Here is a 14,625-nt window from a genome sequence, read left to right as displayed (position 1 = left end):
TATTTGCATCTTATTTAAGTTTTAGAAAATAAGACTATTCTCAGTTGACATTAACTTGGCCTTCCTACAAAACACATTATTAAAGCAATTTACATGGATATTAATATTAATTTACAGCACTATGAAGGAAATGTTATATGAACTTGCTTATCATTTAGAGTTGCTAAATCTGTGACTATTCGATGCTTTTTTCAATAGTAAGGGAACCAGGAAACAAGATGTGGGTGAAATTAGAGCAAGAACATTAATTCGTCTATATCTTGGTGACAAATTAGAAGCACAGAATCTGTGTCCTAATCCATAATCAATCTCCTTGTGAAGACTAGTTACAAGTTACAAAATTTGTGGAGGCACAGCGCAAAATAAAAATGTGAGGCTTCTTGTTAAAAAATTAAGAATTTCAAGATGGCAACATCTCAGCATTAAACCAAGCATAGGTCAAACATCCATGAAGCTGGCCCTTGTTGATGCATTGTGCCCAGGGAGTATGATAGGCTTTTAATTGCTCTTCCTTGCTTTTTCCTTTCAAAGGTGAAAAAAATAATCTACAAATATAATTGGGAATTTTTTGAAATGAATATTATATCAGTGGTCCCCAACCTTTTTGGCACTAGGGACCAGTGCTCCTATGAGAATCTAATGTCTGATGATCTGAGGTGGAGCTGAGGCAGTGATGCTAGCTCTGGGGAATGGCTACAAATATAGATGAAGCTTTGCTAGCTTGCTGCTCATCTCCTGCTATGTGTCCCAGTTCCTAACAGGCCATGGACTGGCACTGGTCTATGGCCTGGGGCTTAGGGATCCCTGTATTATATGATGGCCAATTGCCAAGTTCTTGGTAGATACTGAAAGCTTATTCTGTAATTGCTTCTTAATACTAAATGAATACTATTTGTTTATATTTTGGCAGAGTATGACAGCACCCCCAAATATTAAGTGTCTACCATTCAAAAGAACTTTGGAAAACTAGGAGTTTATCATTTCGTTAATTAAATCACTCATCTCTCTTAATCAGTAAAATCTTATAGACTATTTATTCTTTCATGCAAAACATAAGCACTATGGTGAATACTCTAGATCACCAAAATGGCCTTTTCTGCTTCATAACAGCTTTGGCAATTCATACCAGTTTAGTCTGTGTTTTCTATGTCCTACACCAAGCTGTTAGTCACACACAGAGAAGCACTTAAGAAACTTGGAATTGAGATGATTTTGGAATTCTCTCAGTACCCCTTCCTCCCTGCACCCTCCAAGGAAATATACTTTATTCCTTCTCTGCAAAGTACAGAGTATGCTATATTCAGTTTTTCTGTCTAGATAGTCCCCTATTCAAGTAGTAACACACTGAGCTCATGAACTTTGGAATCATGTCATTAATGCTGACGGAATTGTTGAGACAGAAATATGTTAAAGACGGCAGTAAGTTGCATTTTCAGAATTATTGGCATAAATGAAAGCTTTTGTTCCATAGCTTCTCTTTTCTCTTTTTTTTCTTATCTTATTCAGGTAATTTCATGTGCAATGGGAAGATGTAGGCTTTTTTTTGTATTTTATAACAGTTATATCTGTTACTTAATAGTAAGCCCTCTATGAATTGGAGGTTATGAACTTAAATAAACATATTACAATTTTGACTTATAAATAATGATTTTAAAGGTTAAACACCTCAGTTAGATAGCATGTATTCTGGATACACCAGATGGGTTGATTCTGTGCCAATACCTGAGTCATTTTTAGGTGGGTACCTATGAATATGCATTAAGATATCCAGATAGCTAGTATAATACTTAGTCCATAGTTGATGGGAGTCAATAAATCAAATTGGAATGGGATACAAGTTTGAAAATTAGAGTTCAGTAAATATAAATCACTAGAAAGCTGAACATAATTTTTTTTCAGCCAGTTTAGAGAATGATTATGAAATAATAAACATATATAAGTTTATCCAAATCTAGTCTCTTCATTTGAATGAGTTAGAATAGTTTGCTTTGTGATCTAGTGCAGAACCAACAAACTTCATAACTAGTAACCAGCACAACAGATTCTTTTCATTAAATTATTCGTTAACATCTGTGATCATTAAAAATTGGAAAATTAAACTTAGAAATTTTAATTGGGACCACATGTAAAGTATATATGGGTTTTTGATTAATAGAGAGGAGCAGGGAAATTGAGGTATGTATAACACAAATTAAAATGATAGTACAGTTATTAGGCTAATATGTAGCAAAGTATTTTATAATAAATACTAGTTTGAGAAACTGGTTAATGTTGAGTTTAAAGTAAGAATAGAAAACAACTGAAATCTGAAAATAATACCACATTGTATCTGGATCATAGTGACCACAATAAATGTTGGTTGATTCTTTTTCTTTTCTTTTCTTTTCTTTCAGCATTATATTTTAAATGTTTATTGATTCTAATAGGAGACATGGGAATTTCTGATGTCTGGGTTTACGTTTTAGGATTTAATCATCAAATCATTGCTCTTCCCTGCTATATATTCCCACACCTACACAAATGTCCCCTTTTCTGCTTTGAATCCATGAAATTCTAAATTCAATAATTCTGCATATGAGTTTTTACTGTATGCATTACAGGAGTTGAAGTGTAATTGAGTTTCTATTCTTATCATTAGCTGACAAAGTAACTAAGAAATCAAGACCTGAAGGAACTCAGGTTGTTAGAAAGAAAATTTCTGTGACCCTAATCAGAGCACATTACTCACTGTTCACATCATTTTCTTAAATGATCATAATATAGCGAATTTCTAAACTTGTTAAACAGTAAACATGAAACATTAAAAACAAGCATTTGAATATTAGTAAAATCTCTGAGTCTAACATTTGTTCCTAGAAAGTTATCATTTTTTACCAGACATATAAACGGCCAGCAGGTAGATGAAAAGATGTTCAACATCACAAATCATCAGGGAAATGCAAGTCAAAATCACAATGAGATCACCTCACACCTTTAATAATAGGATGACTATTATTTTAAAAAGGTGAGAAGAAAAGGGTTTCCTGTACACTGTTGGTTGGAATGTAAGTTGGTACAGCCACTATGGAAACCAGTATGAATGTTCCTCAAAAAATTAAAAATAGAACTACCATATGATCCAGCAATCTCACTTCTGGGTATAAACCCAAAATAATTGAAATAAAAATCTCAAACATATATTTATACTCTCATGTTATTACAGCATTATTTATAATAGCCAAAACATAGAAACAATCTAAATATCCATAGGCAGATGAATGAGGAAAGAATATGTGATATATACATATAATTAACTATTATTCAGCCTTCAAAAAGAAGGAAATCCTGTCATTTGGAACAACGTGGGTGAACATTCATGGATAAACATGAATCCTGTCATTGGAGGAATGACGTTAAGTGAAAGAAACCAGACATAGAAGAATAAATACTACCTGATCTCACTTATATTAAGAATTTAAAATAGTCAATATTATAGAAGCAGAGAGTAGAATACTAGTTACTAAGGAATGGAAGGGGTGGGGAACTGGGGAGCTATTGGTCAAAGGACACGGAGTTTCAGTTATGCAAGATGAGTAAGTACTAGCGATCTACTGTACAGGATATGAGTATAGTTAATACTATAGTGTATAGTTAAAATTTTGTTAAGAGGGCAGCTCCTATGTTAACTGTGAGCACAGAAAGAAAAAATAGGAGGGAGGAAAATTTTAGAAGCTAAGTTTATGGCACTGCTTATGATGATGTAAATACTTACCTTCAAACTTATCAAAATGTACACATTAAATATGGCCAGCTTGTTGTATATAAATCATATCTCAATTAAATATTTTAAAACCGCTGACTTAAAAACTAACACAGAAGTAAAAGTTCTTTTCAAATTGCCAACTACAGACTCTATGGATTAAGTAACACTCTCTATTTTCCCTGTAAAACATACTAACACTCAAGGCAAGCAAAATGAGAGTAAGTAGATGGCTACTCTTTTGTCTGTTCATATTTTCTGCTAGCTTTAGTTGTGTGTGAAATCATACACTAGTTGCATTTGCTTTTATAATTATGTATTTTAAATAATATATGAATAAAAATGCATATACACAAAGCTATTGTTTCTATGAGAATTTGAATACTTTGAAAACAAGCAATACAAATTGGCTGAAAAACTGCTGTTGATTTAAGCATGGGAAAGACAACTAACTGTAAAAGACAGGAAATGTATAAAAATCTAGAATTTAACACTCCAATTATATATATACCTCTTTTCATTTTAAAGAAATGGGAAAAGGTATGGTGTATTATGGGTGTGAAAAATATAAGAAAAATGTTGCAGAATTAAAACCAGTAGGCACATATCTAAGCAAAGGTGTAGCCCTACCAAAAGAATAGCAAAGGAATGTACATTTGCATGTTCTAGTTATTGTCTAAATTTCAGTAGCTATCAAATAAAAGTAAAGGAAAATCTACATATTATCATTTCCTTTATTTAAAATTACTTCTTGCTTCACTGTACTATAACTTCTCTCCCACTGAGCCACTTGTAGTGAAGACTACTGGTTGCCCATCCAGTCTGCATGTTTCTGTTCTTACTAATAGAATCTTAATTTTATCTGTGGTAGCATGTACCCTACTACAGTCTCCAGTGTCTCTCACAATTAGAGGTGGTCATGTGAAAGAATTTTGGCCCATAAAATGTAAGAGGAAGCAACCAAGGCCATTAATGGAGCCTGTCTCCTATGACACATGGCTCTTTTCACCCTTTGTTCTTCCCTTCTAACCTGTGTGAAATGCCAGGTTGATGCTTGGAGCTATGGCGGCATGCTTGAGAGCATGAGGACGAGAGTCATTCTTTAAGATTGCTGTAGCAGAAAGTTAAAAGGAGCCCAGTCTCTGATGACAAATGAAGTTACCATATATCTTTAGTTTTCCTGGCTCTAGATTTCCTTTACGTTAGAAAAAAACCAAACTCTCAAACTCCTAGTTTAAGTTTTTGCTTTCTGATTTTTTTTTTTTTTTTTAGTAGCATAAGCTGATTCTTACCTGATTGCTGACCCTTGCAGTTGATGTGGGTTCCTGGGTCAAAGTGCTGGGCTGGATATATGGTTCAGTCATTCTCTGTGGCACAGAGAGTTTACTTAATTCTCTGTACCTCAGTTTCTTCAACTGCAAAATGGAATTAATAATAATCATTCTCACAGAATTGTTGAATCAAGCAAATGAAATGATCTGTGTAAATGGCTTAACACTTATCTTTACTATGTGTTCAGTAAGTGCTATTTTTAACAAGGTCACAAATGACTTTAAATCTCTAAATCTAGTGTATTTTCTCAGTACTTATTTGATTTTTGACATACTACTACACTAAAGAACACTTTTTCCTTTTTGAAACTTCTTATTCCTTTTTGAAACAATCTTGTACATTGAATTTAAATATATCTCTCTTTAGGATACAGGCAAATTTACAGGACATAATAAGGTCCATGTACATCTGGGTACAGGGTGGAAATCATGTAAAAATATGGTACAGCAGGCAGAATTTCAAAAGTCATAAATACAGAAATGTAAAATGGAACTTAACATTTTTTTTCTATTTTATTTCTTGTTCTGAGATACCATTCTGCCTGATGAGGAAAAATTAGTCTAGATACACGTTTGTAAATTTAGTGAAATTCAATTGATTTCTCCATCCGTCATGTTGAAAAAGTGAAACTTAGACTGTTTCTCTTTTATTCGTTCCCTCCCTCTACAGTTGATATTACCCCTGTTGGTAGTATTTGTGCTGGGGGGTAGTCTTACACAAAAGTAAGTAAAGCATCAGCTACCCATTTCTCAGCCATGTGTTAGTTCTGTGTTGGCTCCTTTGAAAAGTCACTCTGTTCCTCTGTAGTATTTTCTCACATGCCATGAAAACAGATAATTTCTAAGTGGTCCACTTCTCATTCTTTGTTTCGAAAGGATGCAATTCTTTTACTCCCATCAGAGAGATCCCTGCAGACATGCCTAATATTTTTTCTTTCTCAGTCAATTTTCAAACTCTTTCCCATAGTTACAGGGCCCTCTCCTACAAATATCTGGGATTACAGGGGGTTCCAGCTGTCCAGGGGTATTAATTCTGTTACTGACACCCCTTGCCCTTGTCTCAGTAATCTCACTTTCATGCCACATGGAATTAATGACACCCGTAAGGCTGTCAATTCCAAATTTCCAGATGAATGTGTGAGGCGCATGAGAGCTCCTCTCTGGGATCCACCACGTCCACTGCTAATTAGCACCCTGCCTGGTCTCCCCTACAGTTTAGCTGATGGCAGTTTGCAGAGTACAGAAACAGGTAAAATTCACAAGTTTCTGTTTCTTCTCTAAGGTTCTTCCTTCTCTCTAGCTTCTGGAATCTTAATCTGTTAGAGTGATTATAGTTATAGAAGGCAGAATAAAATAGTTCTGTTTGATAAATACCCTTTCCAATCTTTATGTATTATACTTCAATTAAAGCCTTTCATCTTTATGGAGATACATGATTGTTTTATACATATTTTGTGGATATATAAAAAGTGTATGTTCTTTGTTCAAAGGATGAGACATTTTTTATATTAAATTAAGTGTATTGGCTGAATTATTACATTTCTCATGACATTACTTCTTTTTATTTTCTACTAGGTTTGTTCAGTTCCAAAAAGAGTATATTGAAGTTGATCACTATACATTTATTTTCTTATTTAAAACAACATATTTGGAGTCTCCGTTTTATGGTCCATACAAATTTAAGACAAATTGTATTTGTTATGACTACCTCATGTTTCTTTTTTTCCTGATCACTGGTTTTAATCTTTGTACCAAATGTGGCCCATGTAAGATAATTCAAAATATCTTTCTGGAAGAAAATTTGCATTCCTGACAAATTACTTACACAATTTTCTAACATATTTTAATGAGATTAAGAGTGCTTCTTGAAAATTAATTACTCATTGACACAGCTGACTGTCCATCAGGAGTCTAATAATCCTCAAGCAGATATTCTTTTATTTTCACCTTGTTACTTTTTTTTTTAATTTCACTGCCCCTCCCCCACTCTTAAAGTAAATGTCTGAACCAAGTAAAAAATGTTTTAATTGGCCCGTTTTAGGTCTCTTGCAGCAAGCTTGAAAAAAACAGTAACACATACTCATATCTAAATTTCTGAAAAGATTTTTTAACAGTTTGAGTGATACTGTATCTGATATTCACATAACCATGCCTGCTTTTTCTTTTCATTCACCTGGTAATTATTTATCCAGTTTCTGGTTTTCAACCATTTAAAAAAACTTTGTATTAAGTGCCTTTTTTGGGTATATATCTTATAGCTGACATTAGGTTTTTGATACTCTCTGATGGTCTGATTTTAATGACCAATTCAATCTATTAATATTTAGTATAATTACTGACATACTTTATTTTATTCCTTCCATCTTAATTCAGATTTTTTTTTTTTTGTCTTTAGAAAAAATTTTTTAGACTTGAAAATGTAGCAAAAGGATTGCTGAGTGCCCTACCCTTTTGGTGAAGTCCTGGGCTATGTTCTAGCAGGCCTAATTTGTAGCTGACAGCTTTTCTAGGGATGTTGTACTTGAACTCCTTAAGTGCTCTAATAATTTTTCTGTTAAAGTTGCCACCTGTCTCCTTTGGCAGTACTATGGGCTGACCATGTGTTCTGTTTATTTTGAAACTCTAGTATACTCTGCCTGCCAGTTTTTTTGTTGGATTGTCATTCTCAATTTATTGGCTCTTTGATTGTCAAAGTATAAGAGCCTGGGGTCCTATTGGTGAAGTGAAAGGTGAGATAACCTTCTGCTCTGAGCCAGTGGCATGGGGTCTGCTGAAGAATCTTCTATGTTCCCCGAGCTCCTCATACACTCAGTCTTAGAAGAAGCAAAGACTCAGCCCAGCCACTGCTGAATGAATCCATCCATATATCTCTGTGATGTTACCTATTTCATGGATCTGTTTCTTTGTGATCCTCACCCTGAGGTTTCAAAATTCTTTTTCAAGTGTTGACTGAGTCATCAGGAGGTGGAAACACTGGGGAATACTGCTCCAATTTTCTCCTTAGGGGGTCCCTCAGACCCTATAGCTTCATCTCCTCCCAGGTTCCCAGGAACCCAAGCAGGTTTTATCACTGGGCAGAAGTAGAGAACTTGGAGCTGGTAGCAGAAATTAAAAGAGTCTTGTCAGGCATCATCCCTCCAGAATCTCCTTGAGAACTCAGGTTTCTCTTTTAAAAACCAAGATTTTTGATATTTTTATTTTCTAGTTTACTCTCTGACAATTCTAAAACAATGGGTGCTTTCTTGTCTAGTTGTCCGAATTGGTGAAGGGACACCAAGAAAAAAAAAACAGTTGATAAAAAAAAGAACACATCAGTGAACAACACTTCATGTATCTTACTGCTCTGGCTGTGTAGCCCATTGTGAATACAAAGTACCTGTATCAGGAGAGGGCTTAGGTGGACAAAGGGGAGAGTTGGCAGACACTGCTTCTGTAGAGGGGATTCGAGACCTGATGGAGACAACTCAGCAGGTAGTTGTTGAAAAGAGCTCACCTAGAAAAGGGGCAAATGGGAGCACTAATATAGGATTTACCAAAATAGGCTGGGAATTTGGCGGGGGGGGGGGTGGGGTGGGGTGGGGTATGTATGTTTCTGCAAGGAACAAAGAAATATGTAATTCTAAAGCCAAATAACAATTCAAGAATAGCAGGAAGTTTTCATTGCATTATTTTGGGAGTGTCATTACTGAGAAGAATGAAATCTTCAGAAGCTCTGATAGTTACCTGGCATCTAAGAACCACTGTTTAAGCTTAGCCACAAGCTAATTGGATGAGTTGGGAATAGACACTTGAAGTTTTTCAGATTTAATTAATCATCTCCAAAATGAGTTGTTCAACTGGATTAGCCTTTAGCTTTTAAGATGCAGGCTAAATTCAAATTCAGTGACAATTCTTGATAGGTCATACACTCAGACACGCACATGCTGGGATGTGTGCACATCTCTCTCTCTCTTCTGCAACTCAGCCTCCTTGTTATAAGTGGCTTAGAATTTGGAGGGGAAGTGATAGAAGGAAAGTGCCCTTTTGGGTCAATATGTTCCAGGTACATATAACTATAATAACAGTGGAACTTTTAAAAGAAGGTCATGTATTTATCTGGAGGCAACGTATTTCACAATTGCGAATACTGTTTTGATGGCTTTACTGAGTGACATACACATGGCCAGATTTGAGTGGGGCCTAGAGTACAGAAGGACTCGGTAGCAGGTCTAGGCAGGATGCAAGAGGCTTTGACCTGCCAGATCCTGTGGTATCAGAGGCATCTGTGGTTGGAAAAAATGCTGTGTAAGTTTGTGAGGTTGATGGCTAGCTCCAGTGGGATAATTACAGGATAGACCCTCAGAGTGCCTGGAGCAAAGCCATGCTATTTGAGCATTCTAGAAAAAGTTTCAATTGTGTTTCTGGACCCTAGTTGACACAGAGCTCCAGACAATAGGAGATCAAGTGGCCTTGTAGCAAGAACTTCCCATCATGAGCTGGCTTCTGTCAGACTCACTAACTCAGATAAGTTCGTCATAAGATAGAAATAGCACATCTGAGATCAGTCATGAGCAGGGTAAGAGAACACAAATAAGCTATATAAACAGGTGGTCCAAGCTTCCATGAAATCCACTGCTGTTCCACGAATGTCTCTCCCTCAATTAATACCATAGCTGCTGTGGTGGGTAAAGGGTTTCCGACTGCTGATAGAGGAAAAAAACAGTGAAGCTTGGTTCATGATGGGATGATGGGTTGACTTATTGTGCTATGCAAACCAGTAATGCATTATTAGTGTACTAAAAACCCACTTAGGTTGATCCTGAAAAAAGTGGGGGAGTGGGAAATCCTCCCAATAGATGAAGCTGTAGGCCTGAGATAAAAATATTAATATATATGGACTCATGGATGATGGATATGGCTTGGCTTGTTGGTCATGGACATAGAAGAAGATTGGATGAGGTTTGAGCTAGAAGCGTGTGGATGGACCTAAAAGATCAAGAGACCTATGAGCATAAATTGTAAAGATCTTTGTATCAAATGTTCGCACCCACTGTCCATCATGGAAAAAGAACTAAACAATCAAGTAGATGAATCAGTCAGTTTCTATCATCGACCAATCAAGTGCTAGCACAATGAAAACATTAATAACAATCATGGCAGCAAGGATGAAGACCATATATAGGCACAACAGTGTAGCCTCTCACTCACCAAGACTGATCTAGCTCCTGCCATTGTTGAATGTTCGACCTGCTAGCAACAGAGACCAATGGTGAATCCTTGAGGTAACACCACCTTTCTACTTGCCACTTGGTGGCAACTTAATACATCAAGCCCTTTCTATCCTGGGGAGAGAATCATCTTGACAGAAACAGACACATATCTGGTTTGTCTCTCCTGTGTACAGGGCTTCAGCCAGGATCACTATCTGAGAGTAAACAGAGTGCTTGATCCAAAACACGGGATCTAGTATAATAGCCAAGGGATGTACTTTACAGCCAAGAAAGTGTGGTAGTAGGCATGTAAAAGTAGAATTCACAAGCTCCACAACATGCTGTGCCATAGAGGAGCTGATGGCCTGATAGAGAGCAATAGAACTGCCTTAAAAATAAGTTGTATTGAGATGTAATTTACATATCATTAAATTCACTCATTTAAGTGTATAATTCAATGAATTTAAGCATATTTACAGATTATATAACCACAAGCGCAATGTAATTTAGAACATTTATATCTCCCCAAAAAGAAACCTCATGTTTACTTACAGTCACTGTACATTTTTACCCCTAGAAATGCCCTTTGAAGGCACAGTTGATGCATCAGCTTAGAGATGATACTTTACAAAGATAAGATGCCATCCTTCTAGATACAGGGTACACTTAAATAAATAATCGCATGCCTCCAATGGGTAAGGTGCATGAATCTTGGAGCACAATGGATAGGATACATGAATCTTGGAGCCCGATGGGTAGGATACATGAATCTTGGAGTTAATTGTTAGAAGTAAGAGTGGATCCTCTCACCATCATCTCAGTGATCGATTTGGAAAATTTGTCCTTTCTGTCACTGCAACTCTGGATTATGTGGTTCTGTAGATTTTGGTTCACAGACAGGGAATGCTTTCACCGAGAATCACAGCAAGAGTCTCATTAAACTTTTAGCTGCAGATGTTACCCAGTCACTCTAGGTGTCTTTTTTTTTTTTTTTCACTAGATTGGTAGAGAAAATGGCTTGACCATCAGAAGGAGGTATGGCTGTTTCTACAGAGTGAAGTCAGGGAATAATATAATTTGGATCCAGGTGATTCATGGGGGATACCTGTAGGTAGTCCCCTGACAAATTCTGACAGTAAGTGGACATGTTCAGCAGCCATACCTAAGAAGGGCAAAGTTTCCAGGAATTCAGACCCCTCAGGGCTGAAAGTCTCAATCATCTCATTTAAGTAAGCTATGTAGACCAGCAGAGGTACTTGCTGAAGGTGATTAACCTAGAATTAACAATATAAAAGGGAAATGATGATTATTAGTCAGCCATGAAACTAACTGCAGCCATGGGGACTGTAGTTTGTCCCACTATCCTTTTTCTTGTAAATTTTCCAGAATAAAAGAGACCAATCAGAATACTGGAGAAGCTGTATCTGGAGTAAATTCATTATATAAAGGAAGTGGATCCAAAATGTACAATGCTGAGCTGTACTGGGTGCTATAGTTCACCACCCGAGTCCACTCGGAATGAGGCAGTCATCTCCCTACCTGCTGGGAGTGTTTCCAGCTCATGACTGAGTTGAATATGCTTCCTTTTAAATTGCCCTCAGCAAAGGAACTTCCTTGGTCATGATTGTATCCTCTTTCTAGGTGCATCTCACATCCAATCACTGGTCTATATATAGGTACAGAGGCCCAGGTCCTTCTATAAATTGAGAATATCTCTGAAAGTGCCATCTCCGCTTCAGAGCTCCCTATGTGAGTGACTGACACCTCGAATTACAGGATAAGTGCTCCCTTTGCCTACAACTGCATTGGAGGTGCTGCTTCCCCAAAAGTACTTGCACTCAGTTCTCTGATTCAGTCTGTTTCCTACAGAATCGACCATGTCAAACGTTTGACTTTTTTGATGCCACTGTATGCTATAACTGAGTCTACCCTCCAAATTAAAGTGAGCAGTTGACAATTTATTTACTCAATGTAATTATAGTAAGCAGTTAATTCAGTCCCTCTTCTTCTCCCTCACTTTTAGTCTAAGCAAGTTTTATTTCTTGATTTATTAAAAAAATTGATTCAATTTTCTAAACCCCAACCTACAAAAGAGTGCTCTTTTAAACCAGATGTCTTTTTATCTACCAATCTCATGAATTTTATCTTATTTTATTATGAGAATTGGCACACTACTTGGTAAAATGTGGATTCACTAATGGGGTGGAATATTTTACATACTGTTGTAAGAAAATCTTTTCCATCAAGGTTAGGTGTATAATCAATTATGTGACCACTTGTTTTTATTTGGCAGAGTTACAGCTAGATTTGTTGTGAGGAACAAATCACTGATCCTTCATCAATTAACTAAATAAGAAGTCTGCCTTGCAAGGAATATTAACATTGTATTGGGAAAAACTTAACTATAGCTAGACTTATTATTATTAATCTAGTACAACATAATTTGTACATGAAAGTCCAATACTCAAAAGTTACTGTCTTCTTAAATACACCTTTAAAAATATTTTAAACTACATGATCTTGTACCTTGGTAGTTCATAATTAAATTAGTAGCCCATAATTAAAATAATAAAGTCTATGAATCTCTGTGAAATGAACACATGTGCACATGCACACTAATACACATACCCCACATGCTCATATTCACCATAAATTTCCTTAAACACACTAATAGTATAATCATGAAAAAAATACCTATTAGTATACTTATAGTACATACCTAAGACAGTATGATTTCTATGTAGGGATAAACTACAAATAGAACAGGATAAAGAGTTCAGAAACAAACCATTAAATATATGTTTACCTAGTTTATGAAAAAAAATACTGTATATATGAGAGAGAATGCTTTATCTTTTAAATAAATGGTGCTGGGTTTACTAGCTAGCTAGTAAAAAAGTAGAGGAAAAAAGTACCCTGGCTTCTACCTTACTCTCTATACAAAATTCAATTCTAGGTGGGTTGCTGAAATAAATATGCAAAATAAAAAAGAAAAATTTTAGAGCAAAATATAGAAGTGAATTCTTGTGACCCTGGAGTAAGTAATCTTAAATAGGACACAAAAAGTATTAAGCATGAAAGAAAATAATTTAAAAACTGTATTATATTAACTGTGAAAATTTATGTTTATCAAAGGATGCCATGAATGAAGAGGAAAGCTATGGATTGGGAGAAAATATTCAGAATCTATATGTATGACAAAAGACTTCTGTCAAGATTACATAAAGAGTCCCTATAAATCAGTAAGAAAAAGGCAGATGACCCAATAAAAAATTGGCAAGGTTCAAAGAGACATTGTGGATAAAGATATCTGAATGGCCAGTAATCTTACAGATGCTTAAATTCACTAGTAATAAGATAAAGGTAAATTAATGTCATATATAATATAATAAAATTTCATAGGTACCAGCTAAAAGTTAAAAAGAAATGTTAGTAAAGACATAGAGAAACTGGAATTCTCACACACTGCTGGTAGAATTGTGAATTGGCACAACTTTGGAACATGCAAATGAATATTCTAGCAACAAGTAATTCAATTCCTGGGTTTAATAAAATTACACATATATTTTTCAAATTGTATACACTAGAATGTTCACAGCACACCCTTTACACTAATAAAAAACTGTATATTACCAAAATGCCAATTAATAATAGATAGGTGAATAGACAGAGTGATAACTAAATAGAAATATGAATGAGTTAGCTACATCTTTAGCAAATAATATAGATAAATTTCATAAACATAATAGCAAATGAAAGAAGCTTGTAAAAGAATGCATATTGTATGATCTGTGTACATAAAGTATGAAAACCAGAAAAATTAATTTATTCTTTTAACTCATTTCCTGTTTTCTCTGAGAATACTCGCCAGTAGCACTTGCAGCTGCAGCGTTTACCCTGAGGTAACGGGCGGATTACCGTCCTAACCATAACCGCAAAGTTTGCCACGAAATATTCTGCTTTTATTATTTTTGCATCGCTCTAGTATATCGATAATCATTGGAAACAAATGACATCATTCTATTTATAACATTCTGTTTTTAGTCGTGGTATTTCCATTTACAAAATACAGTAATTCTTGATCACTGAAAAGGTCAAATCCTAGATATTCTGCTTTGTGGTGTTCTGTGCTTTGAAATTTACCACAAGAATAAAATTTATTAAATACCGATCGTCTTATACATTTCTGTTACATTAGGATTAGAGACAAGTTCTGTTTAGAAATAACTCCAAGAAGAGTTTTTATATTTTATTTTCACATTGAAAGCCAGTCAGATTTGCTTCAGCCTCAAAAAACATGTTTTATGTAAAATTAAATTAATGCTGGCAGAAAGCTGCACTTTTTTTTTTCTAAATGGGAAATGGG

The 14,625-nt window shown here is 35.4% G+C and overlaps 1 long non-coding RNA gene across 1 annotated transcript in view; it reads right to left on the bottom strand.

Moving 5' to 3' along the window:
• The window catches only part of LOC120612506 (uncharacterized), a 392,164-nt gene that overhangs the window by 154,981 nt on the left and 222,558 nt on the right, over positions 1 to 14,625 (bottom strand). Inside the window, exon 3 of the long non-coding RNA XR_005655456.1 lies at positions 5,032 to 5,154. This is a non-coding gene — a long non-coding RNA (uncharacterized LOC120612506). The remainder of the gene's footprint in view (positions 1 to 5,031; positions 5,155 to 14,625) is intronic.

Source organism: Pteropus medius, unplaced genomic scaffold, assembly GCF_902729225.1.
Source record: "Pteropus medius unplaced genomic scaffold, Ma_sr-lr_union100, whole genome shotgun sequence".
Taxonomy (NCBI): domain Eukaryota; kingdom Metazoa; phylum Chordata; class Mammalia; order Chiroptera; family Pteropodidae; genus Pteropus; species Pteropus medius.
The sequence above is the reverse complement of the archived record's forward strand: the minus strand, read 5'-3'. Positions and strand labels throughout refer to the sequence as shown.